Source organism: Somniosus microcephalus, unplaced genomic scaffold (genome assembly GCF_052327205.1).
Source record: "Somniosus microcephalus isolate GS21.2 unplaced genomic scaffold, FLI_Smic_1.0 unresolved_chr1, whole genome shotgun sequence".
NCBI lineage: Eukaryota > Metazoa > Chordata > Chondrichthyes > Squaliformes > Somniosidae > Somniosus > Somniosus microcephalus.
The window spans coordinates 138,300,916-138,317,293 of NW_028225179.1; the positions used below are offsets into that span (position 1 = coordinate 138,300,916).

At 48.6% G+C, this 16,378-nt stretch overlaps 1 protein-coding gene across 2 annotated transcripts in view; it reads right to left on the bottom strand.

Moving 5' to 3' along the window:
- The window catches only part of ddx39b (DEAD (Asp-Glu-Ala-Asp) box polypeptide 39B), a 52,921-nt gene extending 48,341 nt beyond the window's left edge, over positions 1-4,580 (bottom strand). The window contains exon 1 of one of the 2 annotated variants that reach the window (XM_085974954.1): positions 4,477-4,580. The gene's annotated coding sequence lies outside the window, so the exon portion shown is untranslated. Of the gene's footprint in view, positions 1-2,868; positions 2,887-4,476 lie in introns of those variants that run through there. The other variant, XM_085974955.1, reaches the window with a different exon arrangement.
- Between the last annotated feature and the right edge of the window lie 11,798 nt (positions 4,581-16,378).

Below are 16,378 nucleotides of genomic sequence, written 5' to 3' on the forward strand. Positions count from 1 at the left end.
AGCAGGAGCAGGCCATTCGGCCCCTTGAGCCTGCTCCGCCATTCAATGAGATCATGGCTGATCATCCAAACTCAGTACCCTGTCCCTGCCTTCTCCCCATATCCCTTGATCCCTTTAGCCTTAAGAAATATATCCAACTCCTTCTTGAATATATTTAATGAATTGGCCTCCACTGCCTTCTGTGGTAGAGAATTCCACAGGTTCACCACTCTCTGGGTGAAGAAATTCCTCCTCATCTCTGTCCTAAATGGCCTACCCCTTATCCTTAGACTGTGACCCCTGGTTCTGAACTCCCCGACCATCGGGAACATCCTTCCTGCATCTAGTCTGTCTAGTCCTGTTAGAATTTTATAAGTTTCAATGCGATCCCCTCTCATTCTTCTCAACTCCAGCGAGTATAAGCCCAATCGACCCAATCTCTCCTCATACGTCATTCCTGCCATCCCAGGTATCAGTCTGGTGAATCTTCGCTGCACTCCCTCCATGGCAAGAACATTCTTCCTCAGATAAGGCGACCAAAACAGCACACAATACTCAAGGTGTGGTCTCACCAAGGCCCTGTAAGTTTTAAATGGGCGACCCCTTATTCTGAAGCCATGCCCCCTAGATCTAGATTCTCCCACGAGGGGAAACCGAGAGCTCTATGCTTATGCCCTATATGCCAGATTCTAGTCTCGTACACTCTGACAGTATCCGGTTGTTCCCAATCTGTTATCTGCAAGTGTCTGGATTTTGCAGTGGCTATTCCCAGACAAAAACCTGCCATGCTGCTCAGCTAGAACATCAAGACAAAGGACGCTGCAACTTGCCGCAACTTGACCAGTAAAGGCATCAAGGGATATGGCGATAGGGCCGGTGAATGGAGTTGAGGCAGAAGATCAGCCACGATCTCATTGAATGGCGGAGCAGGCTCGAAGTTCCGAATGGCCTACTCCTGCTCCTATTTCTTATGTGCTTATGTAAACAGGCAGGGCCTGATGGGGAAATGGCCAACTAGAAATGGTCAGATTTAATAGTAACATTCAAAAGAGAACCGGATAAATACTTGAAGGTCCTTGCGCACCAGTCGCTGAAGGTAAGCATGCAGGTGCAGCAGGCGGTTAAGACGGCAAATGGTATGTTGGCCTTCATAGCGAGAGGATTCGAGTACAGGAGCAAGGATGTCTTGCTGCAGTTGTACAGGGCCTTGGTGAGACCACACCTTGAGTATTGTGTGCAGTTTTGGTCGCCTTACCTGAGGAAGGATGCTATTACCATGGAGAGAGAGCAGCGAAGATTCACCAGACTGATACCTGTGATGGCAGGAATGACGTATGAGGAGAGATTGGGTCGATTGGGCTTATACTCGCTGGAGTTTAGAAGAATGAGAGGAGATCTCATTGAAACTTATAAAATTCTAACATGAATAGACAGACTAGATGCAGGAAGGATGTTCCCGATGGCGGGGGAGTCCAGACCCAGGGGTCACAGTCTAAGGATAAGGATAAGGGGTAAGCCATTTAGGACAGAGATGAGGAGGAATTTCTTCACCCAGAGAGCGGTGAACCTGTGGAATTCTCTACCACAGAAGGCAGTTGAGGCCAATTTATTATATATATTCAAGAAGGAGTTGGATATATTTCTTAAGGCTAAAGGGATCAAGGGATATGCAGAGAAAGCAGGGACAGGGTACTGAATTTGGATGATCAGCCATGATCTCATTGAATGGCGGAGCAGGCTCGAGGGGCCGAATGGCCGACACCTGCTCCTACCTTCTATCTTTCTATGAAAACATTTACTGGGCTATGGGGAAAGAGGAGTGGGATTAATTGCATAGTTCTACCAAAGAGCCGGCACAGGTACGATGGCCGAATGGCCTCCTTCTGTGCTGTATCATTCTAACTAACAACTTCATCCTCCTTTCTCTGGCAATTTTCATCCCTTCCCTCCCCGCAAAGCCTTTGTCTCTTGCTGGGATAAGGATGTGCAGTCACCCACCCACAACCTCAACCAAATGCTAGCTTAGAGAGAGTGTTGGCAGGCTGTTTGACAATGGAAGACCTCAGTGCCGATTCCCATCCTGTCCTCACCAAACATTGACATACATACAGTTTCTGCAAGTTAACTTGCAGGTACAGCAAGCAATTAGGAAAGCAAATGGTATGTTGGCCTTTATTACAAAAGGATTGGAATATAAGAGTAAAGAAGTCTTACTGCAATTATATCGGGCCTTGGTGAAATCACAGCTGGAGTATTGTGTACAGTTTTGGTCTCGTTACCTAAGGAAGGATATACTTGCCATAGAGGGAGTGCAACAAAGGATCACCAGACTGGTTCCTGGGATGGGGGGATTGTCCTTTGAGGAGAGATTGAGTAGACTAGGCCTATATTCTCTAGAGTTTAGAAGAATGAGAGGTGATCTCATTGAAACATACACAATTCTTACAGGGCTTGACAGGGTAGATGCAGGGAGGATGTTTCCCCTGGCTGGGGAGTCTAGAACCAGGGGGTCACAGTCTCAGAATAAGGGGTCGGCCATTTAGGACTGAGATGAGGAAAAATTTCTTCACTGAGGGTGGTGAATCTTTGGAATTCTCTACCCCAGAGGGCTGTGGAGGCTCAGTCACTGAGTATATTCAAGACAGAGATCGATAGATTTTTGAATATTAAGAGAATCGGGGGATATGGGGACAGTGCAGGAAAGTGGAGATGAGGTAGTAGATCAGCCATCATCTTATTGAATGGTGGAGCAGGCGCGAAGGGCCAAATGGCCGACTCCTGCTCAAATTTCTTATGTTCTTATGTTTTCCAACTTCATTTTGAGCTATTTCTGTGAACAAAGAAAACTATTTGCAGGGTTCGTCCCAAAGAAAATGTTGGTGTACCCACCTCTTTACAATGCATCTAACCTGGCCCGGAAATGCAAAGAAAGTGGAAAATGTTGTATTTCTTAGTATGATCATCGCTCACCTGTCATAAAAGTATATTTAACATCGTATAAATCATTTAAATGCAACAGATACAAAGTTTTAACAAATAAAATTATAAATACAAAAAGCAGGAATACAGCTGGTCCACTGCAAGATACACTAGTGAATTATAAAGGCTTAAAACTACACGTGTGTCAGCTGTGGGTCAGTGGGTAGCACATTCGCCTGAGTCAGAAGATTATGGGTTCAAATCCCACTCCAGAAACCTGAGCACAAAAATCTAGGCTGACACTCCCAGTGCAGTACTGAGGGATCTCCGCTGCACTGTCGGAGGTGCCGTCTTTCAAAGAGACCTCCTCTCCTTGCCCACCCTCCCTGCCCACCTCTCCCTCCCCCACGCTCCTTGCCCACCTCTCCCTCCCCCACTCTCCCTGCCCACCCACCCACCTTCCTCTGCCCCTCTCCCTCCCCACCCACCCTCCTCTGCCCTTCTCCCTCCCCACCCACCCTCCTCTGCCCCACTCCCTCCCCACCCACCCTCCTCTGCCCCACTCCCTCCCCACCCACCCTCCTCTGCCCCTCTCCCTCCCCACCCACCCTCCTCTACTGCACTGTCGGAGTTGCCGTCTTTCGAAAAGACCTCCTCTCCTTGCCCACCCTCCCCCACTCTCCTTGCCCACCTCTCCCTCCCCCACTCTCCTTGCCCACCTCTCCCTCCCCCACTCTCCCTGCCTGCCTGCCCACCCACCTGCCTCTGCCCTACTCTCCCTCCCCTGCCCCACTCTCCCTCCCCTGCCCCTCCCCACCCACCTTCCTCTGCCCCTCTCCACCCACCTTCCTCTGCCCCTCCCCACCCACCCACCTTCCTCTGCCCCTCTCCACCCACCCACCTTCCTCTGCCCCTCTCCACCCACCCACCTTCCTCTGCCCCGCCCCACCCACCCACCTTCCTCTGCCCATCTCCCTACCCACCCACCTTCCTCCCCACCCACCCACCTTCCTCCCCACCCACCCACCTTCCTCTGCCCATCTCCCTCCCCACCCACCCTCCTCTGCCCCTCTCCCTCCCTCCCCACACACCCTCCTCTGCCCCTCTCCCTCCCCACACCCTCCTCTGCCCCTCTCCCTCCCCACACCCTCCTCCTCTGCCCCTCTCCCTCCCCACACCCTCCTCCTCTGCCCCTCTCCCTCCCCACACCCTCCTCCTCTGCCCCTCTCCCTCCCCACACCCTCCTCCTCTGCCCCTCTCCCTCCCCACACCCTCCTCTGCCCCTCTCCCTCCCCACACACCCTCCTCTGCCCCTCACCCTCCTCTGCCCCACTCTCCAGTCCCCCAGCCCCCACTCTCCCTGCTCCCAGCAGCCCCTTCCCTGCCTTCTCCTCCCCCTCCCACTAGCCCCTCTCTCCCCTTCCACTAGCCATCTCAGTCTACCCTCCCCCACCCGCTCTCTCCCTACCACTCTCTTCCCTACCACTCCGCTTCCACTCTCACTCTCCAAAAATAACCTGCTGCAAACGCCGGCAGCAACCAGCCAATTTCCCGTTACATCGCATCAAACTCACATACCCGACAGCAACAGCTTTAAGAATATTTCCCCGTCAGCCGACCTGCAGCGCCACTATCCTCTCTCTCTGTGATTGGAGCACTCTCTCTTGCTCTGTGATTGGAGCACTCTCGCTCTCTCTGTGATTGGAGCACTCTCTCTCTCCCGCTCTGTGATTGGAGCACTCGCTCTCACTGTGATTGAAGCACTCTCTCTCTCTGTGATTGGAGCACTCTCTCTCTGTGTGATTGGAGCTCTCTCTCTCACTGTGATTGGAGCACTCTCTCGCTCGCGCTGTGATTGGAGCACTTTGCCTCGCTCTGTGATTGGAGCACTCGCTCTCTCTGTGATTGGAGCTCTCTCTCTCACTGTGATTGGAGCGCTCTCTCTCACTGTGATTGGAGCACTCCAATTCCAATTCCAATTCAAATGCTTTATTGGCATGAAAGTTTACAGAGAACCATATTGCCAAAGCTTACATAGCAAAAAGGTACAGTTTTCCAACATTCTGTAGGTGTCAATCGATTTGACATTTGTTGGGTACATACAATATTACTTTTAACAATATTAATTTTAAACAGTCTTACTTTTAAACAGTCCTCAGGTTGTGACATGTTGTTACATATTTGGCCCCAAGGTATGGTCTGTCTCCTTCTCCCAGGACTAATCTCAATTTTGACAGGTCATCCAATTCCTTGAAATCTGGGGTTGTTTGGCTTAGCTTGTTGAATAATATGTTTCTTGATGTGTTGAATTTTTCGCATTTTAGGAGGAAATGCATTTCTGTTTCAACCTCGCCGGCCAGACATTGATCGCATATTCTATTCTCTCTAGGCTGCCAGGATTTCTTGTATCTGCCTTTTTCAATTTCCAGTTGGTGGTCGCTTAGTCTGTACCTGGTGAGGGTCTGTCTCTGTTTTGTGTCTCTGATGGTCGTGAGGTAGTCTGCCAGTTTATATTCTCTTTTTAGGGCCCGGTAACATTCTAATCTGCTTTGGCTTTCGGTTATTTTGTTCCAATGTTCCAGGTAGGTTTCTTTGCATTTTTTAATGATTTGGTTCACTCGGATTGGTGTTTGGACGGCTGTGTTGGTCTGGGGCTGGTCAGGGTCCGGCTGAGTACTTAGTTTCAGTAGCAGCTGACTCAGGGGACTCTTTTCTGGGTTTAGCTCTTGGGTCTGAAAGGCTTTGAAATGAAGGGTGTCTGGGGAGCTAGATTTGAGGTGATTTAGGAAGTTTAGTGCTCGTTTCTGGATGTTTATTATCAGTGGGTATCTGCCTAGTTCGGCTCTGCATGCATTTGTTGGCGTTTTTCTTTGGGTGCGAAGGATGCTTCGGCAGAATTCTGCATGTAGGGCTTCTATTGTGTGTTTTTCCCATTTAGTGTAGCTTTGGTGATTTAGCGGGCCCCATACTTCACTACCGTACAGTGCAATGGGCAGGATTATGCTGTCAAATATTTTGAGCCAGATTTTGATTGGGATTTGGATGTTGTAGAATTTTCTTTTTATTGCATATAGGGCTCTTCGGTCTTTTTCTTTTAGTGCATTCACTGCTATGCTGAAGCTCCCTGATGCTCTCTCTCTCTCTCTCTCTGTGATTGGAGCTCTCTCTCTCTCCCTCTGTGATTGGAGCACTCTCTCTCTGTGTGATTGGAGCACTCTCTCTCTCTCTGTGATTGGAGCACACTCTCCCTCTCTCTGTGATTGGAGCACTCTCTCTCTCTCTCTCTCTCTCTGTGATTGGAGCACTCCCTCTCTCTCTGTGATTGGAGCACTCTCTTTCTCTCTCTCTCTGTGATTGGAGCACACTCTCTCTTTCTCTCTGTGATTGGAGCACTCTGCCTCTCTGTGATTGGAGCACTCTCTCTATCTCTCTCTCTCTCTGTGATTGGGGCACTCTCGATTGGAGCACTCTCTCCCTCTCTCCCTCTGTGATTGGAGCACTCTCGCTCTCTCTCTCTGTGATTGGAGCACTTTCTCTCTCTCTCTCTGTGATTGGAGCACTCTCACTCTTTGATTGGAGCACTCTCTATCTGTGATTGGAGCACTCTCTCTCTGTGAATGGAGCACTCTCTATCTGTGATTGGAGCACTCTCTCTCTCTGTGAATGGAGCACTCTCTCTGTGAATGGAGCACTCTCTCTGTGAATGGAGCACTCTCTGTGTGATTGGAGCACTCTCTATCTGTGATTGGAGCACTCTCTCTCTCTGTGAATGGAGCACTCTCTCTCTCTGTGAATGGAGCACTCTCTCTCTCTGTGAATGGAGCACTCTCTGTGTGATTGGAGCACTCTCTCTCTCTCTCTCGCTCTGTGATTGGAGCAGTCTCTCTCTCTGTGATTGCAGCACTCTCTCTCTGTGATTGGAGCACTCTCTCTATCTCTCTCTCTGTGATTGGAGCACTCTCGATTGGAGCACTCTCTCCCTCTGTGATTGGAGCACTTTCTCTCCCTGTGATTGGAGCACTCTCTCTCTCTCTCTCTCTCTCTATGATTGGAGCACTCTCGATTGGAGCACCCTCTCGCTCTCTGTGATTGGAGCACTCTCTCTCTCTGTGATTGGAGCACTCGCTCTCTCTCTCTCTCTCTGTGATTGGAGCACTCTCTCTCTTTCTGTGATTGGAGCTCTCTCTCTCTCTGTGATTGGAGCACTCTCGCTCTCTCTGTGATTGGAGCACTCTCACTCTGTGATTGGAGCACTCTCTATCTGTGATTGGAGCACTCTCTCTCTCTGTAAATGGAGCACTCTCTCTCTCTGTGATTGGAGCACTTTCTCTCTGTGTGATTGGCGCACTCTCTCTCTCTCGCTCTGTGATTGGAGCAGTCTCTCTCTCTGTTATTGGAGCACTCTCTCTCTCTCTGTGATTGGAGCACTCACTCTCTCTCTCTGTGTGATTGGAGCACTGTCTCGCTCTGTGATTGGAGCACTCTCTCTCTGTGATTGGAGCACTCTCTCTGTGATTGGAGCACTCTCTCTCATAGAAACATAGAAGATAGGAGCAGGAGTAGGCCATTCGGCCCCTCGAGCCTGCTCCGCCATTCAATGCGATCATGGCTGATCATCCAAATTCAGTACCCGGTCCCTGCTTTCTCCCCATACCCCTTGATCCCTTTAACCTTAAGAAATATATCCAACTCCTTCTTGAATATATTTAATGTATTGGTCTCTACTGCCTTCTGTGGTAGAAAATTCCACAGGTTCACCACTCTCTGGGTGAAGAAATTCCTCCTCATTTCTGTCCTAAATGGCCTACCCTTATCCTTAAGTCTGTGACCCCTGGTTCTGAACTCCACGACCATCGGGAACATCCTTCCTGCATCTAGTCTGTCCAGTCCTGTCAGAATTTTATAAATTTCAATGAGATCCCCTCTCATTCTTCTAAACTCCAGCGAGTACAAGCCCAATCGACCCAATCTCTCCTCATACGTCATTCCTGCCATCCCAGGTATCAGCCTGGCGAATCTTCGCTGAACTCCTTCCATGACAAGAACATCCTTCCTCAGATAAGGTGACCAAAACTGCACACAATACTCAAGATGTGGTCTCACCAAGGCCTGTATAACTGCAGCAAGACATCTTTGTTCCTGTACTCAAACCCTCTCGCTACAAAGGCCAACATGCCATTTGCCTTCTTAACCGCCTGCTGCACCTGCATGCTTACATTCAGCAACTGGTGCACAAGGACACCCAGGTCTCGTTGCACTTCCCCTTCTCCCAATCTATTGCCATTCAGATAATAATCTGCCTTCCTGTTTTGCCACCAAAGTGGATAACCTCGCATTTATCCACGTTACATTGCATCTGCCATGCTTTTGCCAAATCACCCAACCTGTCCAAATCATCCTGGAGTTTCTCGGCATCCTCACAGCACACACGCCCACCCAGCTTTGTGTCGTCTGCAAATTTGGAGATATTACATCTAGTTCCCTTGTCTAGATCATTAATATATATTGTGAATAGCTGGGGCCCAAGGACCGATCTCTGCGGTACCCCTCTAGTCACTGCCTGCCACTTGGAAAAAGACACGTTTATTCCAACTCTTTGCTTTCTGTCTGCCAACCAGTTCTCTATCCAAGTCAATACCTTGCCCCCAATCCCATGTGCCTTAACTTTACATGCTAATCTCTTATGCGGGACCCTACCGAAAGCCTTCTGAAAGTCCAAATACACCACATTCACTGGTTCTCCCTTATCTATTTTACCAGTTACATCCTCCAAAAATTCCAGTAGATTAGTCAAGCACGATTTACCTTTTGTAAATCCGTGTTGACTTTGTCCGATCCTGTCACTGTTTTCCAAGAGCTCTGCTATTACATCTTTTATAATGGACTCTAGCATTTTCCCCACTACCGATGTCAGGCTTACCGGTCTATAATTCCCCATTTTCTCTCTACCACCTTTTTTGAATAGTGCGGTAACATTAGCTACACTCCAATTCATGGGTACTGTTCCAGATTCCATCGAATGTTGGAAGATGATCAGCAATGCATCTACTATTTCTAGGGCCACTTCCTTAAGTACGCTAGGATGTAGATTATCAGGTTCTGGGGATTTATCGGCCTTCAATCCCATCAACTTCCTAACACCATTTCCCTACAAATACTGATTTCTATCAGTTCCTCACTTTCATTAGACCCTATGTTCCCCGACATCTCTGGGAGGTTATTTGTGTCCTCCTTTGTGAAGACAGAACCAAAATATGTATTTAATTGGTCTGCCATTTCTTTGTTTCCCATTATAAATTCCCCTGATTCTGACTGCAAGGGTCCTACGCTTGACTTCACCAATCTTTTTCTCTTCACATAGCTATAAAAGCTTTTACAGTCAGTTTTTATGTTCCGTGCAAGCTTACTCTCATATTCTATTTTCCCTTTCTTAATTAATCCCTTTGTCCTCCTTTGTTGAAACCTAAACTGCTGCCAATCCTCAGGTTTACTGCTTTTTCTGGCCAATTTACATTTCCTCTCCTTGGATCTTACGCTATCCCTAATTTCCCTTGTTAGCCACAGTTGAGTCACCTTTTTTGTTTTATTTTTATGCCAAACTCTGTGATTGGAGCACTCTCTCTCTCTCCCTGTGATTGGAGCACTCTCTCTCTCTCTGTGATTGGAGCACTCTCTCTCTCTGTGTGATTGGAGCACTCTCTCTCTCTCTCTGTGATTTGAGAACTCTCTCTCTCTCTGTGTGATTGGAGCACTCTATCTCTGTGATTGGAGCACTCTCTCTCTCTCTGTGTGCTTGGAGCACTCTCTCTCTCTCCCTATGATTGGAGCACTCTCTCTCGCTCTGTGATTGGAACACTCTGTCTCTCTCTCTCTCTCTGTGATTGGAGCACTCTCTCTCTCTCTGTGATTGGAGCACTCTCTCTCGCTCTGTGATTGGAACACTCTGTCTCTCTCTCTCTCTCTCTGTGATTGGAGCACTCTCTCTCTCTCTGTGATTGGAGCACTCTCTCTCTCTCTCTGTGATTGGAGCACTCTCTCTCTGTGTGATTGGAGCACTCTCTCTCTCTCTGTGATTGGAGCACTCTCTCGCTCTGTGATTGGAGCACTCTCACTCTCTGTTTGATTGGAGCACTCTCACTCTCTCTGTGATTGGAGCACTCTCTCTCTCTCTCTCTGTGATGATTGGAGCACTCTCTCTCTGTGTGATTGGAGCACTCTATCTCTCGCTCTGTGATTGGAGCACTCTCTCTCTCTGTGTGATTGGAGCACTCTCTCTCTCTCTCTGTGATTTGAGAACTCTCTCTCTCTCTGTGTGATTGGAGCACTCTCTCTCTGTGTGATTGGAGCACTCTATCTCTCTCTCTGTGATTGGAGCACTCTCTCTCTCTGTGTGATTGGAGCACTCTCTCTCTCTCTCTGTGATTTGAGAACTCTCTCTCTCTCTGTGTGATTGGAGCACTCTATCTCTGTGATTGGAGCACTCTCTCTCTCTGTGATTGGAGCACTCTCTCTGTGATTGGAGCACTCTCTCGCTCAGTGATTGGAGCACTCTCACTCTCTCTCTGTGATTGGAGCTCTCTCTCTCTCTCTCTGTGGTTGGTGCACTCTCTCTCTCTCTCTCTGTGGTTGGAGCACTCTCTCTCTCTCTCTGTGATTGGAGCACTCTCGCACTCTCTCTCTCTGTGATTGGAGCACTCTCACTCTCTCTCTGTGATTGTAGCACTCTCTCTCTCTGTGATTGGAGCACTCTCTCTCTGTGATTGGAGCACTCTCTCTCGCTCTCTCTCTCTCTGTGATTGGAGCACTCTCTCGCTCTGTGATTGGAGCACTCTCCCGCTCTGTGATTGGAGCACTCTCACTCTCTCTCTGTGATTGGAGCACTCTCTCTCTCTCTCTGTGATTGGAGCACTCTCTTTCTCTCTCTGTGATTGGAGCACTATCTCTCTCTGTGTGTGATTGGAGCACTCTCTCTCTCTCTCTCTCTCTGTGATTGGAGCACTCTCTCTCTCTCTCTGTGATTGGAGCACTCTCTCTCTCTCTGTGATTGGAGCACTCTCTCTCTCTCTGTGATTGGAGCACTCTCTCGCTCTCTGTTATTGGAGCACTCTCGCTCTCTGTGTGTGATTGGAGCACTCTCTCTCTCTCTGTGTGATTGGAGCACTCTCTCTCTCTCTCTGTGATTGGAGCACTCTCTCTCCCTGTGTGATTGGAGCACTCTCTCTCTCTCTCTCTCTGTGTGATTGGAGCACTCTCTCTCTCTCTCTCACTCTGATTGGAGCTCTCTCTCTCTCTCTCTGTGATTGGAGCACTCTCTCGCTCTCTCTCTCTGTGATTGGAGCACTCTCTCTCTCTCTCTCACTCTGATTGGAGCACTCACTCTCTCTCTATGGTTGGAGCACTCGCTCGCTCTCTCTCTGTGATTGGAGCACTCTCTCTCTCTCTGTGATTGGAGCACTCTCTCTCCCTGTGTGATTGGAGCACTCTCTCTCTCTCTCTCTCTGTGATTGGAGCACTCTCTCTCTCTCTCACTCTGATTGGAGCTCTCTCTCTGTGATTGGAGCACTCTCTCTCTCTCTCTCACTCTGATTGGAGCACTCTCTCTCCCTGTGTGATTGGAGCACTCTCTCTCTCTCTCTCTCTGTGATTGGAGCACTCTCTCTCTCTCTCGCTCTGTGTGATTGGAGCACTCTCTCACTCTCTGTGATTGGAGCACTCTCTCTCTCTCTGTGATTGGAGCACTCTCTCTCTCTCCCTGTGTGATTGGAGCACTCTCTCTCTCTGTGATTGGAGCACTCTCGCTCTCTCTGTGATTGGAGCACTCTCTCTCTCGCTCTGTGTGATTGGAGCACTCTCTCCCTCTCTCTCTGTGATTGGAACACTCCCTCTCTCCCTGTGTGATTGGAGCACTCTCTCTCTCTCTCTCTCTCTGTGTGATTGGAGCACTCTCTCTCTCTCTCTCACTCTGATTGGAGCTCTCTCTCTCTCTCTCTGTGATTGGAGCACTCTCTCGCTCTCTCTCTGTGATTGGAGCACTCTCTCTCTCTCTCTCACTCTGATTGGAGCACTCACTCTCTCTCTGTGATTGGAGCACTCTCTCTCCCTGTGTGATTGGAGCATTCTCTCTCTCTCTCTGTGTGATTGGAGCACTCTCTCTCTCTCTCACTCTGATTGGAGCTCTCTCTCTTTCTGTGATTGGAGCACTCTCTCTCTCTCTCTCTGTGATTGGAGCACTCTCTCTCTCTCTCTCTCTCACTCTGATTGGAGCACTCTCTCTCCCTGTGTGATTGGAGCACTCTCTCTCTCTCTCTGTGTGATTGGAGCACTCTCTCTCTCTCTGTGTGATTGGAGCTCTCTCTCTCTCTCACTCTGAGTGATTGGAGCACTCTCTCTGTCTCTCTGTGTGATTGGAGCACTCTCTCTCTCTCTCTCTGTGATTGGAGCACGCTCTCTCTCTCTCGCTCTGTGTGATTGGAGCACTCTCTCACTCTCTCTCTGTGATTGGAGCACTCCCTCTCTCCCTGTGTGATTGGAGCACTCTCTCTCTCTATGATTGGAGCACTCTCTCTCTCTCTCTCTGTGATTGGAGCACTCTCTCTCGCTCTCTCTGTGATTGGAGCACTCTCTCTCTCTCTCTGTGTGATTGGAGCACTCTCTCTCTGTGATTGGAGCACTCTCTCTGTGTGATTGGAGCACTCTCTCTGTGATTGGCGCTCTCTCTCTGTGATTGGAGCACTCTCTCTGTGATTGGAGCGCTCTCTCTCTCTCTCTCTGTGATTGGAGCACTCTCTCTGTCTGTGATTGGAGCACTCTCTCTCTGTGATTGGAGCACTCTCTCTGTGATTGGAGCGCTCTCTCTCTCTCTCTGTGATTGGAGCACTCTCTGTGATTGTAGCACTCTCTCTCTCTCACTGTGATTGGAGCTCTCTCTCTGTGATTGGAGCGCTCTCTCTCTCTCTCTGTGATTGGAGCACTCTCTCTCGCTCTCTCTGTGATTGGAGCACTCTCTCTCTCTCTGTGATTGGAGCACTCTCTCTCTGTGATTGGAGCACTCTCTCTGTGATTGGAGCTCTCTCTCTCTCTCTGATTGGAGCACTCTCTCTCTGTGATTGGAGCACTCTCTCTGTGATTGGAGCTCTCTCTCTCTCTGTGTGATTGTAGCACTCTCTCTCTCACTGTGATTGGAGCACTCTCTCTCTCTCTCTCTGTGATTGGAGCTCTCTCTCTCTCTCTGTGATTGGAGCTCTCTCTCTCTCTCTCTGTGTGATTGGAGCACTCTCTCTCTCTCTCTCTCTGTGATTGGAGCACTCTCTCAGTCTCTCTGTGTGATTGGAGCACTCTCTCTCTCTCTCTCTCTGTGATTGGAGCTCTCTCTCTCACTCTCTCTGTGATTGGAGCACTCTCTCTCTCTCTCTCTCTGTGATTGGAGCACTCACTCTCTCTCGCTCTGTGTGATTGGAGCACTCTCTCTCTCTCTCTCTGTGATTCGAGCACTCTCTCTCTCTCTCTCTCTCTGTGATTGGAGCACTCTCTCCCTGTGTGATTGGAGCACTCTCTCTCTCTCTCTCTCTCTGTGATTGGAGCACTCTCTCTCTCTCTGTGATTGGAGCACTCTCTCTCTCTGTGATTGGAGCACTCTCTCTCTCTGTGATTGGAGCACTCTCTCTCTCTGTGATTGGAGCACTCTCTCTTTCTCTGTGATTGGAGCACTCTCTCTCTCTCTGTGATTGGAGCACTCTCTCTCTCTGTGATTGGAGCACTCTCGCTCTCTCTGTGATTGGAGCACTCTCTCTCTCTCTGTGATTGGAGCACTCTCTCTCTCTGTGATTGGAGCACTCTCTCTCTCTCTCTGTGATTGGAGCACTCTCTCTCTCTTTCTCTGTGATTGGAGCACTCTCTCTCTCTGTGATTGGAGCACTCTCTCTCTCTGTGATTGGAGCACTCTCTCTCTCTCCCTGTGTGATTGGAGCACTCTCTCTCTCTGTGATTGGAGCACTCTCGCTCTCTCTGTGATTGGAGCACTCTCTCTCTCGCTCTGTGTGATTGGAGCACTCTCTCCCTCTCTCTCTGTGATTGGAACACTCCCTCTCTCCCTGTGTGATTGGAGCACTCTCTCTCTCTCTCTCTCTCTGTGTGATTGGAGCACTCTCTCTCTCTCTCTCACTCTGATTGGAGCTCTCTCTCTCTCTCTCTGTGATTGGAGCACTCTCTCGCTCTCTCTCTGTGATTGGAGCACTCTCTCTCTCTCTCTCACTCTGATTGGAGCACTCACTCTCTCTCTGTGGTTGGAGCACTCTCTCGCTCTCTCTCTGTGATTGGAGCACTCTCTCTCCCTGTGTGATTGGAGCATTCTCTCTCTCTCTCTGTGTGATTGGAGCACTCTCTCTCTCTCTCACTCTGATTGGAGCTCTCTCTCTCTCTTTCTGTGATTGGAGCACTCTCTCTGTCTCTCTCTGTGATTGGAGCACTCTCTCTCTCTCTCTCTCTCTCACTCTGATTGGAGCACTCTCTCTCCCTGTGTGATTGGAGCACTCTCCCTCTCTCTGTGTGATTGGAGCACTCTCTCTCTCTCTCTGTGTGATTGGAGCTCTCTCTCTCTCTCACTCTGAGTGATTGGAGCACTCTCTCTGTCTCTCTGTGTGATTGGAGCACTCTCTCTCTCTCTCTCTGTGATTGGAGCACGCGCTCTCTCTCTCGCTCTGTGTGATTGGAGCACTCTCTCACTCTCTCTCTGTGATTGGAGCACTCCCTCTCTCCCTGTGTGATTGGAGCACTCTCTCTCTCTATGATTGGAGCACTCTCTCTCTCTCTCTCTGTGATTGGAGCACTCAGTTCAGTTCAGTTCAAATGCTTTATTGGCATGAAAGTTTACAGAGAACCATATTGCCAAAGCTTACATAGCAAAAAGGTACTCTCTCTCTCTCTCTCACTCTGTGTGATTGGAGCACTCCCTCTCTCCCTGTGTGATTGGAGCACTCTCTCTCTCTCTATGATTGGAGCACTCTCTCTCTCTCTCTCTGTGATTGGAGCACTCTCTCTCGCTCTCTCTGTGATTGGAGCACTCTCTCTCTCTGTGTGATTGGAGCACTCTCTCTCTGTGATTGGAGCACTCTCTCTGTGTGATTGGAGCACTCTCTCTGTGATTGGAGCACTCTCTCTGTGATTGGAGCGCTCTCTCAGTTCAGTTCAGTTCAGTTCAGTTCAAATGCTTTATTGGCATGAAAGTTTACAGAGAACCATATTGCCAAAGCTTACATAGCAAAAAGGTACAGTTTTCCAACATTCTGTAGGTGTCAATCGATTTGACATTTGTTGGGTACATACAATATTACTTTTAAACAATATTAATTTTAAACAGTCTTTCTACTTCATTTGGTACGTTCAATATTAATTTTAAACAGTCTTACTTTTAAACAGTCCTCAGGTTGTGACATGTTGTTACATATTTGGCCCCAAGGTATGGTCTGTCTCCTTCTCCTAGGACTAATCTCTATTTTGACAGATCATCCAATTCCTTGAAATCTGGGGTTGTTTGGCTTAGCTTGTTGAATAATATGTTTCTTGATGTGTTGAATTTTTCGCATTTTAGGAGGAAATGCATTTCTGTTTCAACCTCGCCAGCCAGACATTGATCGCATATTCTATTCTCTCTAGGCTGCCAGGATTTCTTGTATCTGCCTTTTTCAATTTCCAGTTGGTGGTCGCTTAGTCTGTACCTGGTGAGGGTCTGTCTCTGTTTTGTGTCTCTGATGGTCGTGAGGTAGTCTGCCAGTTTATATTCTCTTTTTAGGGCCCGGTAACATTCTAATCTGCTTTGGCTTTCGGTTATTTTGTTCCAATGTTCCAGGTAGGTTTCTTTGCATTTTTTAATGATTTGGTTCACTCGGATTGGTGTTTGGACGGCTGTGTTGGTCTGGGGCTGGTCAGGGTCCGGCTGAGTACTTAGTTTCAGTAGCAGCTGACTCAGGGGACTCTTTTCTGGGTTTAGCTCTTGGGTCTGAAAGGCTTTGAAATGAAGGGTGTCTGGGGAGCTAGATTTGAGGTGATTTAGGAAGTTTAGTGCTCGTTTTTGGATGTTTATTATCAGTGGGTATCTGCCTAGTTCGGCTCTGCATGCATTTGTTGGCGTTTTTCTTTGGGTGCGAAGGATGCTTCGGCAGAATTCTGCATGTAGGGCTTCTATTGTGTGTTTTTCCCATTTAGTGTAGCTTTGGTGATTTAGCGGGCCCCATACTTCACTACCGTACAGTGCAATGGGCAGGATTATGCTGTCAAATATTTTGAGCCAGATTTTGATTGGGATTTGGATGTTGTAGAATTTTCTTTTTATTGCATATAGGGCTCTTCGGGCTTTTTCTTTTAGTGCATTCACTGCTATGCTGAAGCTCCCTGATGCTGTAATAGTTAGACCAAGGTAGGTGTAGCTCATAGTGTGTCCTATAGTGGTATCACTGAGGGTAAACTGGTATTTGTTTTCCTGACA